A 15,051-nucleotide genomic window follows, 5' to 3' on the forward strand; every position below is an offset into this window, starting at 1 on the left:
ACTCGCTTGGCGGACAAAAGCCACCGGGGGCTCTCTTTGCGTGTTCCTTCACCTGGTCAAACCGCTTTGAGGGGGGACCTTTTCGGCGTCAGAACAGACTCTTCTAGCGACGGGTGGGCAGGCCTTCCACAGGCGCGCGCGGCTCTACTGAAGCAAAAGAGGCTTGGCAAAGGACGAGGAAGAAAGGGAAGCGCCGCTCCAGCCGGGTCCGACGCTACTGTCTGAACTCTGTCTTGAACCACTGTACTCAGGGGAGAGTGCGAGCGCAGTCCCCCACTACCATAAATTATGACGTCGAGATTCCAACATTTGGGGAATTCGCAGGGGTCAGCGTGGCCGGAGTGCAATGGCCAAGCCTCACCCTGGGTGAACCACCTTCTTGATCATGGTATCTCCCCTGCCAGGTAGGTATGAGTTGCCGGGTGGCGCAAATGGCAGCCGCCGTTTTCTATCGGCCGTGCTCCAGGGCGGTGATGCCCAGCAACCGAGCATGGGGAATGGGCCAGCAACCCCTGTCCCCTGACGGCGCTGTACTTGCAGCAGACGTGCCTGTGCCTGCAAACCACTCGCTAGTAACTGTGGCAACGCATGAAGAGTTTGAGCTTCCTCCAGATGCTTGCTTTGTGTTTTGTCATCAGTTGGGGCTGCCAACACATGGATTCCACTGGACGCACTCGATCTGGGGATAACAGACCCTCTATGGGGGGAGGGGAGGGGATCCTCCTGTTCTTTCTTTCTTTTCCTCCATCTGTTTTCTTTCTCCACAGATGTCGTTTTTCTCTGCTTAGTTTCTGATTTGGTCTATTTGGACATGTAGACCTCCTGCTTTGCTGCGGTTCGGACCGCCTTTGCCTAGAGCTCCGTGCTTTGCACTCTTGCCTTGTATATTTTGTGTCCTGTTATCTTACGTCAGCCTATCAGCACAGTGCTCAAACGACATAGCTTGAAGAACACGACGGGATCTACAAACGTTCCGCAAAAGAACTTCACTGACGAAAGCGGAAGCGCTAACGAAACAACCTCTCGCTGCAAGTACCTTACATTCCTGGGACGGGAAACCACCGACGGCTGGCTGCGAAATTGCCTCTGGTTCAGATTGGTTTAGAACCGTCCCTCTGCCTAAAACGCCACAGACGTCTGCAAAAGATTGCAGTTCTTGAAACAAAGTTACCTCTGATCCGAGCAGAAGCGTTCGCTTACTTAATGGCAGATAAAATGATGACCTTTCACACGGTCTGCATTCGTTCCATCAGTAACAGCGGCAGGCCGGCAAATAAAGTCCTGACATTCCACAGGGAACACTCGCTTGGTGGACAAAAGCCACCGGGGGCTCTCTTTGCGTGTTCCTTCACCTGGTCAAACCGCTTTGAGGGGGGACCTTTTGAGTAGTTTTCGGCGTCAGAACAGACTCTTCCAGCGACGGGTGGGCAGGCCTTCCACAGGCGCGCGCAGCTCTACTGGAGCAAAAGAGGCTTGGCAAAGGACGAGGAAGAGAGGGAAGCGCCGCTCCAGCCGGGCCCGACGCTACCGCCTGAACTCTGTCTTGAACCACTGTGCTCAGGGGAGAGCGCGAACGCAGCAGGGAACCCAGGGAACGTGCAATGGTAACTGAAGACTGTAGACTCTCGTCCAACGAGAAGCCGCGATTGTCTACAGTTTGCTTAGACCCTGGGCTAATCGGAGGGATGCATTGTCTAAAGTTTAAAATCAGGGCCAATCAGCGCTGAGGATTTTCCAAAGTTTCTCTTGCTCTGAATGCTCAATTTATCGGGTCAGAAAGTTCATCTGCTGTCGAGATTAATTCGTATGTTAAAGTGATTTTGTGGGGAAAGTTATTTTTATACTGTTATATTGATGCACAGTATGTTTTGTTCACGACATGTTTGAAATATCTCACTTTTTGAGCAGTATTCGTGAGGCTGCGCCTTCAGAAAGTACACCTGTCGTAGAGATTTCGTGTGGTAAGTTATTTTTATACTGTTATATTGATGCACAGTATGTTCTGGTTACATCACGTTCAAAGTTTTTCACTCTTTGTGCAGCATTTTGTCTTTGTTCGTGAGGCTGCGCTGTCAGCAAGTACACCTGTCATAGTGATTTAGAGCGGTAGGTTATTTTTATCCTGTTCTGATAAACAGTATGTTTTGCTCACATCACATTTAAAATATTTCACTGTGTGTGCAGTATTTTGTCTGTGTGCCTGACGCTGCGCTGTCAGACGTTCATCCATTACAGAGATTTTGTGCGGTAAGTTATTTTTATTGTTACATTAATGCTAAGGTCACATCATGTTTGAAATATCTCATTCTTTGTGCAGTGTTTGGTCTGTGCTGGTGACGCTGTGTCGTCAGAAAGTTCACCTGTCCTAGAGATTTCGTGTTGTAGGTTATTTTTATACTGTGATATTACTTATATGTATATATGGCTGCACAAAACCTGAAAAAGTTTAGCTTATGTATTATTTTCAACGCTCGTGTCGGTTTGATAGCTCCATTCACATAGTAAACAGTTGTTTCATTAAAATATAGCAACCATCATGCTAATAAATAAATATCCCTTCATATACAGCAATATATGTGACCATGACAATTATTATCATTATTTGTTACTATGAGAAGTAAAGAACATTTTAATATCTTAGCTGGGACAAAACATATGATCCAAAATTTGAGCAAATGAGCAAAATTTGAGCATATGAGCAAAATTTACTCAGCAGCAGAGTAAAGTTAATGAGCCGATGATGAGTTTAATTAAGTGATGATTGAGGACTGATGATGAACACCTGCTGTTAATATGCAGAAACAGAAGAGAAGCAGCAGCAGCTACGCTCATTGCTTACCTGATTGACTTTATTTCTGTCAGATGTTCAAAAAATCCATATGAGACTGTGGCGAGGGGGCGTGGCCGAGAGCCGTGGGAACGGAGTAAGGCCACCGCGTAAGTGGATACACCTGCGGTGCGCACCTGCCTCGGATCCCACGGAAGGAGCTCTGGACCATAAAAGGAGGAACTATGGCAGAGGAAGCCGAGGAAGCCGAGAGCTTTCAGTTTGGCCCGGACATATTTTACTTTTGCTTTCAGTTTGCCGGCAGTGTTGTGAGGATGCCGTCCGTCCGTTTTGGTTAGACACGGAGACTGCCGTCCCTGTTATTAATAAATATTTTAAAACTGCGTTGGTTCTCCGCCTCCTTCTTTCTGGCGGCCAAAGGGCCATGAACTTTATTACAGTGGTGCCGAAGCCCGGGAGAAGGAGGGACGCGTTGTCCAGATGCCCTTGCCGCTGAGAGAGGGGCGAGTGTTTGGGAGTTAACCAGAGTGGGGGAGAAACCTGTTCGTCTGCCCAGAGTGCCGGGGCGGCCTGAGGCTGGCGAGGAAAGGATCTGCCTGCTGCCGTCTCCCAGCATGGGGAGGAGCAGGAGACGCAGGGCTCACCACCGAAGGGAAAGTGCTGAAGGGAGCCATCCCACAGAACCCGGGGGAGTTGCCGCGATCCACCATGATGCCAGAGCCTGCATCCATCCACGGAAGCGGAGCAGGAGACCAGAGATGCCGCCAGCCAGCCAGGAGAACCGCCGCCGGACGCCAGAAGACAGACGGGTGGATAGATTCCTCCACAGGGCTCCCAGCACGTCATCGCATCTCTCAGCTGGTGGAGGACCGAGTGGCAGCGTGTCTGGAGAACCGAACCCCAATTTTTTTTTTTTCATTTTCCTCTCTCCCCTTTCCTGGTGTACTCTGTCTTTCCTTTTTTTTCATCTCCTGTTCTCTCGGCCCATCTCATATAGGTCTCGCAGGGGCTGTGGCGCCAACCCCCCCATTGTCTCCGTGAGGAGCTGCCGTCCCTGTTATTAATAAATATTTTTAAACTACGTCGGTTCTCCGCCTCCTTCTTCCAGGCGGCCAAAGGGTCGTGAACTTTATTACAGAGACTTATAGTGAAGTCCAGTGTTGTAATGAGAAACTAAATCATTTGGTGATGAAAGGTTAGTAATTTCAGGAAGAGAGTTAATACTAGCAAAAAAAGGATTTTAAATTAATATGTTTTATGTTACGGAAGGAAATAGTACGGAGAGATTTGGTGGAAGAAAGAGAGAGTGCAAAATTAAATCAGAGGAGAAAATTATCCGTTATAGGGAGTTCCTCAGCAGAGAGGTCAATGGGTGAAACACCAGAGCAGCAGATGAGGTTGAGGGTGTGTCCTTTAGAGTGTGTGGGAACATTGACATGCTGTTGAAGTCCAAAGCTCTCAAGACAGGATATAAAATCTCTTGTAAGGGAGTTATTAAAATTATCCACATGAATATTAAAATCTCCTAAAACCATAATATTAGGTGAGAGGGTGGTAATATGTGTTAAAAAGCAGCAAAGTCATTTAGAAATTCATTATTTAGTTTGGGTGGACGATAAATTATGGCAACATTTGTAGGTGTGGATCCAGAAAGTTTTGAAATCATAGATTCGAATGAAAGAATAATGTGAAAATGTTTTTAAAGGAAAATGAGAAAGATTTTCAAGAATGTGTTCTCAAAAATTTCTACATTTGTTTCAGAAACAAAGTGCATAAAAGACCAGTTTCAGAACAATTTTGGAAAAAAATATTTGTGGAAATAGACGAAGAGGGAATCTGGAAGAATTTAAAATGGAAATATTTAGACGCAAAAATTGAAACGTTGGATTATTTCATCAGACATAATGTTATTTTCACTGAAACAAAACTGGCACAAATTGGAAGCAGTGAGAATGCATTATGCAAAATATGTGGACTGGAAAATGAAGGTATTATGCATTTGTTTTTAAAATGTGTTGAATTTAATACATTTATGGCAAAGTTAAAAGAAAGTATTAAACAAATGATGAAAAGTAAAACTGATTGAGGAGGAGACAGAATGGTATAAAATATTTTTATTTGGTTTTAATTAGGGATGCACCGATATGGATTTTTTGGCCGATACCGATAACTGATAATTCTTCAGACTTGGAGGCCGATAGCCGATATGTATAGGCCGATAATAATAAATATTTTAAATTGTTATATTTTTATACAGCAAACTTCATAAAAGATTGAACTGCTCTTATGAACTGAATAGTCTATACTTGAAGCAAAAAAGATATGATTTCGAAATTGCAAGGTGTCAACATCGGATCGATAACGATAATCTTAAAAATAGCATTTATCGGACAATAACGATATGGGCGCCGATATATCGTGCATCCCTAGTTTTAATGGAAGTAAAACAAGAATTGCCAATTTGTTTCTATCAGTTGCAAGGACTGTAATTTGAGAAAGGAGAAACATTGTTAAAAATAAACATGCTAAAATGGAGTTATGGACAATGTATAAAAGAAACTGGAAAACTATATTAAAACTGTGGAACAATATTTTAGAATGGAAGAAAAAGAGACTGAATTTTACAAAACGTTTATGTTGAATACTCCTTATATTACGTACTCACTAGATGGTTTGAAAATAGATTTGCCAGAATGATTATGCTTGTTGTTTTCCTGTTTTGAAACCAACATAATGTCATAAGGAATGTTTGTAAATGATATTTTTATATGCTTCTGAACTGATGTTTTGAAAAAAAAAAAAACATATACTTGGATCGATACAGAGAATATTAGCATGGCCCCTGCGAAAGGATGACACGCAAATCCGTGAAGCGCTCCATATTGCTGTTTTAGTGCGTGGATAAAAGTACAGAAATGAAAAAAGACAAAAGGCTTTTCACGATTCCAAATGGTGCATGAGGATGGGTTTAGCAAATCGTGGGAGGTGCTGCTGGGTCAACTGGAAAGTCTACATGCATGGTGAAAACGAATGTGGGATGCTTTGATCGTTTGTATTGTTGTGCAACCAATGCACTTCCAAAGCCCTTGCTTTACTGGGACTTTGCCATAGGCCATCCTGACACTCTAATTTCCCCCTGTCCATAAACTTGGTGACCTACTGCATCAATCAGTGTGCCTAGCACTGACAGGGCCAAAGCTCTGTAGTGCACGGCATACAAGTGGGAACATGGCTCTCCAGGTCCCACCACCTTGGAGGAACATTGCTGGGACTCGAGGCGTACATATGCCCTGAGCCTGACCACTGGTCTGTGCTCGCTACGGTGGCACATATACTAAAATTGGATCGATACAGAGAAGATTAGCATGGCCCCTGCGAAAAGGAACCTGATGGATCTTCTCTGTCCCCACCCTGTAGCCCCCAGCAGTCCTCTCGACGTCACATGGCCTTAGACTGCAGGGTAGTGACCCCTGAACCCCATTGGGGTCACCTGTGGCTTTGAAGGGTGCTCATGCTTGTTGAAATTAAACAAATTACCCAATATGGTAAAAAATCAAAAGGCGGGAACTGGCATAATTAGCCATGTGCTTTCTGGGGTATGACAGGTGCATATTAATTAGCCATGTGCTGTAGACTGCTCTTATCGTATATCATTTATTACATAATTTGAAAAAGAAAATCCATTTTAAATGAATTGAGTAACATATAATAATAAGTATTATATTTTAATAAATGTATTACATTATATTCAAATATAATTGTATGTTTATTTGCAACATAAATGAATATAGCTTATTCGAATTGCATGTCAGTTAGATAAAATGTTTTTATAATCAGGACTTATATTTTACATCTTTTAAGTAATAAAATATTTTAATAGTTCAATAATAAAACATACTGAAATATTGACTTTTAAATGTTTTAGAATTATCAATTACATTGACCCTAATGTTCAGGTAACTTATTTATTAATATTGAATAGCACATAATAAAATATTTAAAGAACTAATTAAACTGAATATTGTACCTAAAAATATTAGGCTATAGGATATAAGAAATATTATATTAAAATACAATAAAATTTAAATTTCAGGCATTGATATTTAAATAAGTTTGTCAATTTTTTAAAGTTTTATAACTTATTTAAAAATACAATTAAATATATTTTAAAATATTTCATTTACATCAATGTTTACAGTTATATTTACATATACACATAATTTTAGGTGTTACTGCATTTACATTGAACATTTACTTAAGTTTAATTTACAATATAATTTTATACCATTTTTATTTTAACTGTTAGCTAAACTACAGTTTATAACTTGCTTATGAATAATAAACAGAACCCTAATATTACAATCCTTTAAATTACACAATGATAACATTAAAAGCAACCACATGAATATGTATGCAGTGTATTTTTGGAAGTTTAATTTTATCCTTCAACTCTTGTTTGCAATAAATGAATAGAAAAAAATTATGAAAAGTGTAATATAAATATTGTGTAAAGTTATTCGAGTCACAACAGATAACCCACTCTTGGGACACTGTAGCTACTGAACAAATATCTTTAAAAAAAAAAAGCTGAAATGTACACAGAGATTAGAAATAAAATGTTTATTTACACAAAATATATAACCATTTATACTTTTAACATATTAGGGCAGTACAATATAGCGTAAAATGATTTTATTATCACGACAGTTTATGCAATATTTAAAAAAAAAAAATCACAAACATATGATAAATTATTATTTTTTAAACTACCTTGCCAGTAGTTGGTCGGCTATTTGTTAGAGCAGCTCAAAGCTTAACCCAGAGCTGTAAATAAACACTAATAGCAGAAGTTAACAAGAAAAAAGAAAATGACAACAGCCAATCAGAGTCAGAATATCTTGCTTATTTGTTTAAAAAAAAAATGATGTTTGCACCTTTACAGTGTTTTTAGACTTAGACTTAATTTTTAGAATTAGTTATTTGCATCTGAACAATATCTTTTAACTGTTTAATATTATTAAGTAAATGATTTAATAACACAGATAAAAAATGCATTTTTGTAGGGAAATGTTATCGTAGAAATAATAGCATTTTCTATGCTATCATAAATGTTATTTTAAAAATAATAGCATTTTCTATGCTATCATAAATGTTATTTTAGAAATAATAGCATTTTCTATGCTATCATAAAGCCCTACAACTTGTACATGTATATTTCTATTTGTTTTATACAAAATAAACATTTATCTTGCTTAGTTGTTTTAAAGACTAAATGTTTGCACCTTGACAGTGTTATTAGACTTATAATTTTTAGAATTAGAGTTAATTGCATCTGAACAATATCTTAACCACTTAATATTATTAAGTAAATGATTTAATAACACAGAAAAAAAATGCATTTTTCTAGGGAAATGTTATTTTAGAAATAATCGCGTTTTTCTATGCTATCATAAAGCCCTAAAACATATACATGTATATATCTATTTTTTTGTCAAACAAAATAAACATTTACAACAAAGCTTGTCGTCTTTATAGTCTGTTTGTCTCCTTTTTTAACTTCCTCTATCCACTGCACCACTTTATAAATTGCGCTTCCTGGAGGTCCCGCCCAGCGGCCAATCGGAGCGCACGTTCAGTGGAACTTTCTCAAAGAGCCAACGGCACGCTACATGACATGACCAAATTCGGAAGCACGCTTTGTGGAACTTTGCGTCGACCAATCCCGAGCCAGACGTCGGGCCAATCAGGAAGAAGGGAAAGTGGAACTGTGGAACGGGAAGGGAACCGAAGATTCTCCCGCAAGAGGCGCAAGGATGACACGCAAATACGTGAAGCGCTCCATATTGCTGTTTTAGTGCGTGGGTAAAAGTACAGAAATGAAAAAAAGACAAAAGGCTTTTCACGATTCCAAATGGTGCATGAGGATGGGTTTAGCAAATCGTGGGAGGTGTTGCTGGGTCAACTGGAAAGTCTACATGCATGGTGAAAACGAATGTGGGATGCTTTGATCGTTTGTTTTGTTGTGCAACCAATGCACTTCCAAAGCCTTTGCTTTAGTGGGACTTTGCCATAGGCTATCCTGACACTCTAATTTCCCCCCGTCCATAAACTTGGTGACCTACTGCATCAATCAGTGTGCCTAGCACTGACAGGGCCAAAGCTCTGTAGTGCACGGCATACAAGTGGGAACATGGCTCTCCGGTTCCCACCACCCTGGAGGAACATTGCTGGGACTCGAGGCGTACATATGCCCTGAGCCTGACTGCTGATCTGTGCTCGCTACGGTGGCACATATACTAAAATTGGATCGATACAGAGAAGATTAGCATGGCCCCTGCGAAAGGATGACACGCAAATCCGTGAAGTGCTCCATATTGCTGTTTTAGTGCGTGGGTAAAAGTACAGAAATGCAAAAAGACAAAAGGCTTTTCACGATTCCAAATGGTGCATGAGGATGGGTTTAGCAAATCGTGGGAGGTGCTGCTGGGTCAACTGGAAAGTCTACATGCATGGTGAAAACGAATGTGGGATGCTCTGATCGTTTGTTTTGTTGTGCTAATGCACTTCCAAAGCCCTTGCTTTAGTGGGACTTTGCCATAGGCTATCCTGACACTCTAATTTCCCCCTGTCCATAAACTTGGTGACCTACTGCATCAATCAGTGTGCCTAGCACTGACAGGGCCAAAGCTCTGTAGTGCACGGTATATAAGTGGGAACATGGCTCTTCGGCTCCCACCACCTTGAAGGAACATTGCTGGGACTCGAGGCGTACATATGCCCTGAGCCTGACCACTGATCTGTGCTCGCTACGGTGGCACATATACTAAAATTGGATCGATACAGAGAAGATTAGCATGGCCCCTGCAAAAGGATGACACGCAAATCCGTGAAGCGCTCCATATTGCTGTTTTAATGCGTGGGTAAAAGTACAGAAATGAAAAAGACAAAAGGCTTTTCACGATTCCAAATGGAGCATGAGGATGGTTTTAGCAAATCGTGGGAGGTGCTGCTGGGTCAACTGGAAAGTCTACATGCATGGTGAAAACGAATGTGGGATGCTTTGATCGTTTGCTTTGTTGTGCAACCAATGCACTTCCAAAGCCCTTGCTTTACTGGGACTTTGCCATAGGCTATCCTGACACTCTAATTTCCCCCTGTCCATAAACTTGGTGACCTACTGCATCAATCAGTGTGCCTAGCACTGACAAGACCAAAGCTCTGTAGTGCACGGCATACAAGTGGGAACATGGCTCTCCAGGTCCCACCACCTTGGAGGAACATTGCTGGGACTCGAGGCGTAGATATGCCCTGAGCCTGACTGCTGATTTGTGCTTCCTACGGTGGCACATATACTAAAATTGGATCGATACAGAGAAGATTAGCATGGCCCCTGCGAAAGGATGACACGCAAATCCGTGAAGCGCTCCATATTGCTTTTTTAGTGCGTGGGTAAAAGTACAGAAATGCAAAAAGACAAAAGGCTTTTCACGATTCCAAATGGTGCATGAGGATGGGTTTAGCAAATCGTGGGAGGTGCTGCTGGGTCAACTGGAAAGTCTACATGCATGGTGAAAATGAATGTGGGATGCTTCGATCGTTTGTTTTGTTGTGCTAATGCACTTCCAAAGCCCTTGCTTTAGTGGGACTTTGCCATAGGCTATCCTGACACTCTAATTTCCCCCTGTCCATAAACTTGGTGACCTACTGCATCAATCAGTGTGCGTAGCACTGACAGGGCCAAAGCTCTGTAGTGCACGGCATACAAGTGGGAACATGGCTCTTCGGGTCCCACCACCTTGAAGGAACATTGCTGGGACTCGAGGCGTACATATGCCCTGAGCCTGACCACTAGTCTGTGCTCGCTACGGTGGCACATATACTAAAATTGGATCGATACAGAGAAGATTAGCATGGCCCCTGCGAAAGGATGACACGCAAATCCGTGAAGCGCTCCATATTGCTGTTTTAGTGCGTGGGTAAAAGTACAGAAATGAAAAAAGACAAAAGGCTTTTCACGATTCCAAATGGTGCATGAGGATGGGTTTAGCAAATCGTGGGAGGTGCTGCTGGGTCAACTGGAAAGTCTACATGCATGGTGAAAACGAATGTGGGATGCTTTGATCGTTTGCTTTGTTGTGCAACCAATGCACTTCCAAAGCCCTTGCTTTACTGGGACTTTGCCATAGGCTATCCTGACACTCTAATTTCCCCCTGTCCATAAACTTGGTGACCTACTGCATCAATCAGTGTGCCTAGCACTGACAGGGCCAAAGCTCTGTAGTGCACGGCATACAAGTGGGAACATGGCTCTCCAGGTCCCACCACCTTGGAGGAACATTGCTGGGACTCGAGGCGTACATATGCCCTGAGCCTGACTGCTGATCTGTGCTCGCTACGGTGGCACATATACTAAAATTGGATCGATACAGAGAAGATTAGCATGGCCCCTGCGAAAGGATGACACGCAAATCCGTGAAGCGCTCCATATTGCTTTTTTAGTGTGTGGGTAAAAGTATAGAAATGAAAAAAGACAAAAGGCTTTTCACGATTCCAAATGGTGCTTGAGGATGGGTTTAGCAAATCGTGGGAGGTGCTGCTGGGTCAACTGGAAAGTCTACATGCATGGTGAAAACGAATGTGGGATGCTTTGATCATTTGTTTTGTTGTGCTAATGCACTTCCAAAGCCCTTGCTTTAGTGGGATTGCCATAGGCTATCGTGACACTCTAATTTCCCCCCGTCCATAAACTTGGTGACCTACTGCATCAATCAGTGTGCCTAACACTGACAGGGCCAAAGCTCTGTAGTGCACGGTATATAAGTGGGAACATGGCTCTTCGGGTCCCACCACCTTGAAGGAACATTGCTGGGACTCGAGGCGTACATATGCCCTGAGCCTGACCACTGGTCTGTGCTCGCTACGGTGGCACATATACTAAAATTGGATCGATACAGAGAAGATTAGCATGGCCCCTGCGAAAGGATGACATGCAAATCCGTGAAGCGCTCCATATTGCTGTTTTAGTGCGTGGGTAAAAGTACAGAAATGAAAAAGACAAAAGGCTTTTCACGATTCCAAATGGTGCATGAGGATGGATTTAGCAAATCGTGGGAGGTGCTGCTGGGTCAACTGGAAAGTCTACATGCATGGTGAAAACGAATGTGGGATGCTTTGATCGTTTGCTTTGTTGTGCAACCAATGCACTTCCAAAGCCCTTGCTTTACTGGGACTTTGCCATAGGCTATCCTAACACTCTAATTTCCCCCTGTCCATAAACTTGGTGACCTACTGCATCAATCAGTGTGCCTAGCACTGACAGGGCCAAAGCTCTGTAGTGCACGGCATACAAGTGGGAACATGGCTCTCCAGGTCCCCCCACCTTGGAGGAACATTGCTGGGACTCGAGGCGTACATATGCCCTGAGCCTGACTGCTGATCTGTGCTCGCTACGGTGGCACATATACTAAAATTGGATCGATACAGAGAAGATTAGCATGGCCCCTGCGAAAGGATGACACGCAAATCCGTGAAGCGCTCCATATTGCTTTTTTAGTGCGTGGGTAAAAGTATAGAAATGAAAAAAGACAAAAGGCTTTTCACGTTTCCAAATGGTGCATGAGGATGGGTTTAGCAAATCGTGGGAGGTGCTGCTGGGTCAACTGGAAAGTCTACATGCATGGTGAAAACGAATGTGGGATGCTTTGATCATTTGTTTTGTTGTGCTAATGCACTTCCAAAGCCCTTGCTTTAGTGGGATTGCCATAGGCTATCGTGACACTCTAATTTCCCCCCGTCCATAAACTTGGTGACCTACTGCATCAATCAGTGTGCCTAACACTGACAGGGCCAAAGCTCTGTAGTGCACGGTATATAAGTGGGAACATGGCTCTTCGGGTCCCACCACCTTGAAGGAACATTGCTGGGACTCGAGGCGTACATATGCCCTGAGCCTGACCACTGGTCTGTGCTCGCTACGGTGGCACATATACTAAAATTGGATCGATACAGAGAAGATTAGCATGGCCCCTGCGAAAGGATGACACGCAAATCCGTGAAGCGCTCCATATTGCTGTTTTAGTGCGTGGGTAAAAGTACAGAAATGAAAAAGACAAAAGGCTTTTCACGATTCCAAATGGTGCATGAGGATGGATTTAGCAAATCGTGGGAGGTGCTGCTGGGTCAACTGGAAAGTCTACATGCATGGGGAAAACGAATGTGGGATGCTTTGATCGTTTGCTTTGTTGTGCAACCAATGCACTTCCAAAGCCCTTGCTTTACTGGGACTTTGCCATAGGCTATCCTGACACTCTAATTTCCCCCTGTCCATAAACTTGGTGACCTACTGCATCAATCAGTGTGCCTAGCACTGACAGGGCCAAAGCTCTGTAGTGCACGGCATACAAGTGGGAACATGGCTCTCCAGGTCCCCCCACCTTGGAGGAACATTGCTGGGACTCGAGGCGTACATATGCCGTGAGCCTGACTGCTGATCTGTGCTCGCTACGGTGGCACATATACTAAAATTGGATCGATACAGAGAAGATTAGCATGGCCCCTGCGAAAGGATGACACGCAAATCCGTGAAGCGCTCCATATTGCTTTTTTAGTGCGTGGGTAAAAGTATAGAAATGAAAAAAGACAAAAGGCTTTTCACGTTTCCAAATGGTGCATGAGGATGGGTTTAGCAAATCGTGGGAGGTGCTGCTGGGTCAACTGGAAAGTCTACATGCATGGTGAAAACGAATGTGGGATGCTTTGATCGTTTGCTTTGTTGTGCAACCAATGCACTTCCAAAGCCCTTGCTTTACTGGGACTTTGCCATAGGCTATCCTGACACTCTAATTTCCCCCTGTCCATAAACTTGGTGACCTACTGCATCAATCAGTGTGCCTAGCACTGACAGGGCCAAAGCTCTGTAGTGCACGGCATACAAGTGGGAACATGGCTCTCCAGGTCCCACCACCTTGGAGGAACATTGCTGGGACTCGAGGCGTACATATGCCCTGAGCCTGTCCACTCGTCCGTGCTCGCTACGGTGGCACATATACTAAAATTGGATCGATACAGAGAAGATTAGCATGGCCCCTGCGAAAGGATGACACGCAAATCCGTGAAGCGCTCCATATTGCTTTTTTAGTGCGTGGGTAAAAGTACAGAAATGCAAAAAGACAAAAGGCTTTTCACGATTCCAAATGGTGCATGAGGATGGGTTTAGCAAATCGTGGGAGGTGCTGCTGGGTCAACTGGAAAGTCTACATGCATGGTGAAAACGAATGTGGGATGCTTCGATCGTTTGTTTTGTTGTGCTAATGCACTTCCAAAGCCCTTGCTTTAGTGGGACTTTGCCATAGGCTATCCTGACACTCTAATTTCCCCCTGTCCATAAACTTGGTGACCTACTGCATCAATCAGTGTGCGTAGCACTGACAGGGCCAAAGCTCTGTAGTGCACGGCATACAAGTGGGAACATGGCTCTTCGGGTCCCACCACCTTGAAGGAACATTGCTGGGACTCGAGGCGTACATATGCCCTGAGCCTGACCACTAGTCTGTGCTCGCTACGGTGGCACATATACTAAAATTGGATCGATACAGAGAAGATTAGCATGGCCCCTGCGAAAGGATGACACGCAAATCCGTGAAGCGCTCCATATTGCTGTTTTAGTGCGTGGGTAAAAGTACAGAAATGAAAAAAGACAAAAGGCTTTTCACGATTCCAAATGGTGCATGAGGATGGGTTTAGCAAATCGTGGGAGGTGCTGCTGGGTCAACTGGAAAGTCTACATGCATGGTGAAAACGAATGTGGGATGCTTTGATCGTTTGTATTGTTGTGCAACCAATGCACTTCCAAAGCCCTTGCTTTACTGGGACTTTGCCATAGGCCATCCTGACACTCTAATTTCCCCCTGTCCATAAACTTGGTGACCTACTGCATCAATCAGTGTGCCTAGCACTGACAGGGCCAAAGCTCTGTAGTGCACGGCATACAAGTGGGAACATGGCTCTCCAGGTCCCACCACCTTGGAGGAACATTGCTGGGACTCGAGGCGTACATATGCCCTGAGCCTGACCACTGGTCTGTGCTCGCTACGGTGGCACATATACTAAAATTGGATCGATACAGAGAAGATTAGCATGGCCCCTGCGAAAGGATGACACGCAAATCCGTGAAGCGCTCCATATTGCTGTTTTAATGCGTGGGTAAAAGTACAGAAATGAAAAAGACAAAAGGCTTTTCACGATTCCAAATGGTGCATGAGGAT

At 43.4% G+C, this 15,051-nt stretch overlaps 2 long non-coding RNA genes, 14 other non-coding genes and 1 pseudogene across 16 annotated transcripts in view; 15 read left to right on the plus strand and 2 right to left on the minus strand.

The window, feature by feature from the left end:
• Positions 1–15,051, minus strand: part of LOC141381913 (uncharacterized) — a 560,761-nt gene that overhangs the window by 405,209 nt on the left and 140,501 nt on the right. The gene's annotated exons all lie outside the window — the stretch shown is intronic.
• LOC137494474 (U1 spliceosomal RNA) lies at positions 249–412 on the minus strand. The gene has a single exon (XR_011014432.1). It is a non-coding gene; the product is annotated as a U1 spliceosomal RNA (small nuclear RNA).
• Positions 1,526–4,633, plus strand: LOC110439511 (uncharacterized). The gene is made up of 4 exons (XR_011011073.2): positions 1,526–1,961; positions 2,043–2,106; positions 2,185–2,247; positions 2,863–4,633. It is a non-coding gene; the product is annotated as an uncharacterized lncRNA (long non-coding RNA).
• Positions 5,573–5,675, plus strand: LOC137495083 (U6 spliceosomal RNA). Its single transcript, XR_011015028.1, has one exon. It is a non-coding gene; the product is annotated as a U6 spliceosomal RNA (small nuclear RNA).
• On the plus strand, positions 6,099–6,172 carry LOC137495108 (U6 spliceosomal RNA; annotated as a pseudogene).
• Positions 9,061–9,167, plus strand: LOC137494531 (U6 spliceosomal RNA). The gene has a single exon (XR_011014477.1). It is a non-coding gene; the product is annotated as a U6 spliceosomal RNA (small nuclear RNA).
• Positions 9,588–9,694, plus strand: LOC137494542 (U6 spliceosomal RNA). Its single transcript, XR_011014488.1, has one exon. It is a non-coding gene; the product is annotated as a U6 spliceosomal RNA (small nuclear RNA).
• LOC137494782 (U6 spliceosomal RNA) lies at positions 10,117–10,223 on the plus strand. Its single transcript, XR_011014728.1, has one exon. It is a non-coding gene; the product is annotated as a U6 spliceosomal RNA (small nuclear RNA).
• LOC137494679 (U6 spliceosomal RNA) lies at positions 10,644–10,750 on the plus strand. Its single transcript, XR_011014625.1, has one exon. It is a non-coding gene; the product is annotated as a U6 spliceosomal RNA (small nuclear RNA).
• On the plus strand, positions 11,174–11,280 carry LOC137494582 (U6 spliceosomal RNA). Its single transcript, XR_011014528.1, has one exon. It is a non-coding gene; the product is annotated as a U6 spliceosomal RNA (small nuclear RNA).
• Positions 11,699–11,805, plus strand: LOC137494908 (U6 spliceosomal RNA). The gene has a single exon (XR_011014852.1). It is a non-coding gene; the product is annotated as a U6 spliceosomal RNA (small nuclear RNA).
• Positions 12,228–12,334, plus strand: LOC137494581 (U6 spliceosomal RNA). Its single transcript, XR_011014527.1, has one exon. It is a non-coding gene; the product is annotated as a U6 spliceosomal RNA (small nuclear RNA).
• Positions 12,753–12,859, plus strand: LOC137494579 (U6 spliceosomal RNA). The gene has a single exon (XR_011014525.1). It is a non-coding gene; the product is annotated as a U6 spliceosomal RNA (small nuclear RNA).
• LOC137494844 (U6 spliceosomal RNA) lies at positions 13,282–13,388 on the plus strand. The gene has a single exon (XR_011014788.2). It is a non-coding gene; the product is annotated as a U6 spliceosomal RNA (small nuclear RNA).
• Positions 13,812–13,918, plus strand: LOC137494678 (U6 spliceosomal RNA). Its single transcript, XR_011014624.1, has one exon. It is a non-coding gene; the product is annotated as a U6 spliceosomal RNA (small nuclear RNA).
• Positions 14,339–14,445, plus strand: LOC137494677 (U6 spliceosomal RNA). Its single transcript, XR_011014623.1, has one exon. It is a non-coding gene; the product is annotated as a U6 spliceosomal RNA (small nuclear RNA).
• Positions 14,869–14,975, plus strand: LOC137494578 (U6 spliceosomal RNA). Its single transcript, XR_011014524.1, has one exon. It is a non-coding gene; the product is annotated as a U6 spliceosomal RNA (small nuclear RNA).

Source organism: Danio rerio, chromosome 4 (genome assembly GCF_049306965.1).
Source record: "Danio rerio strain Tuebingen ecotype United States chromosome 4, GRCz12tu, whole genome shotgun sequence".
Taxonomy (NCBI): Eukaryota; Metazoa; Chordata; class Actinopteri; order Cypriniformes; family Danionidae; genus Danio; species Danio rerio.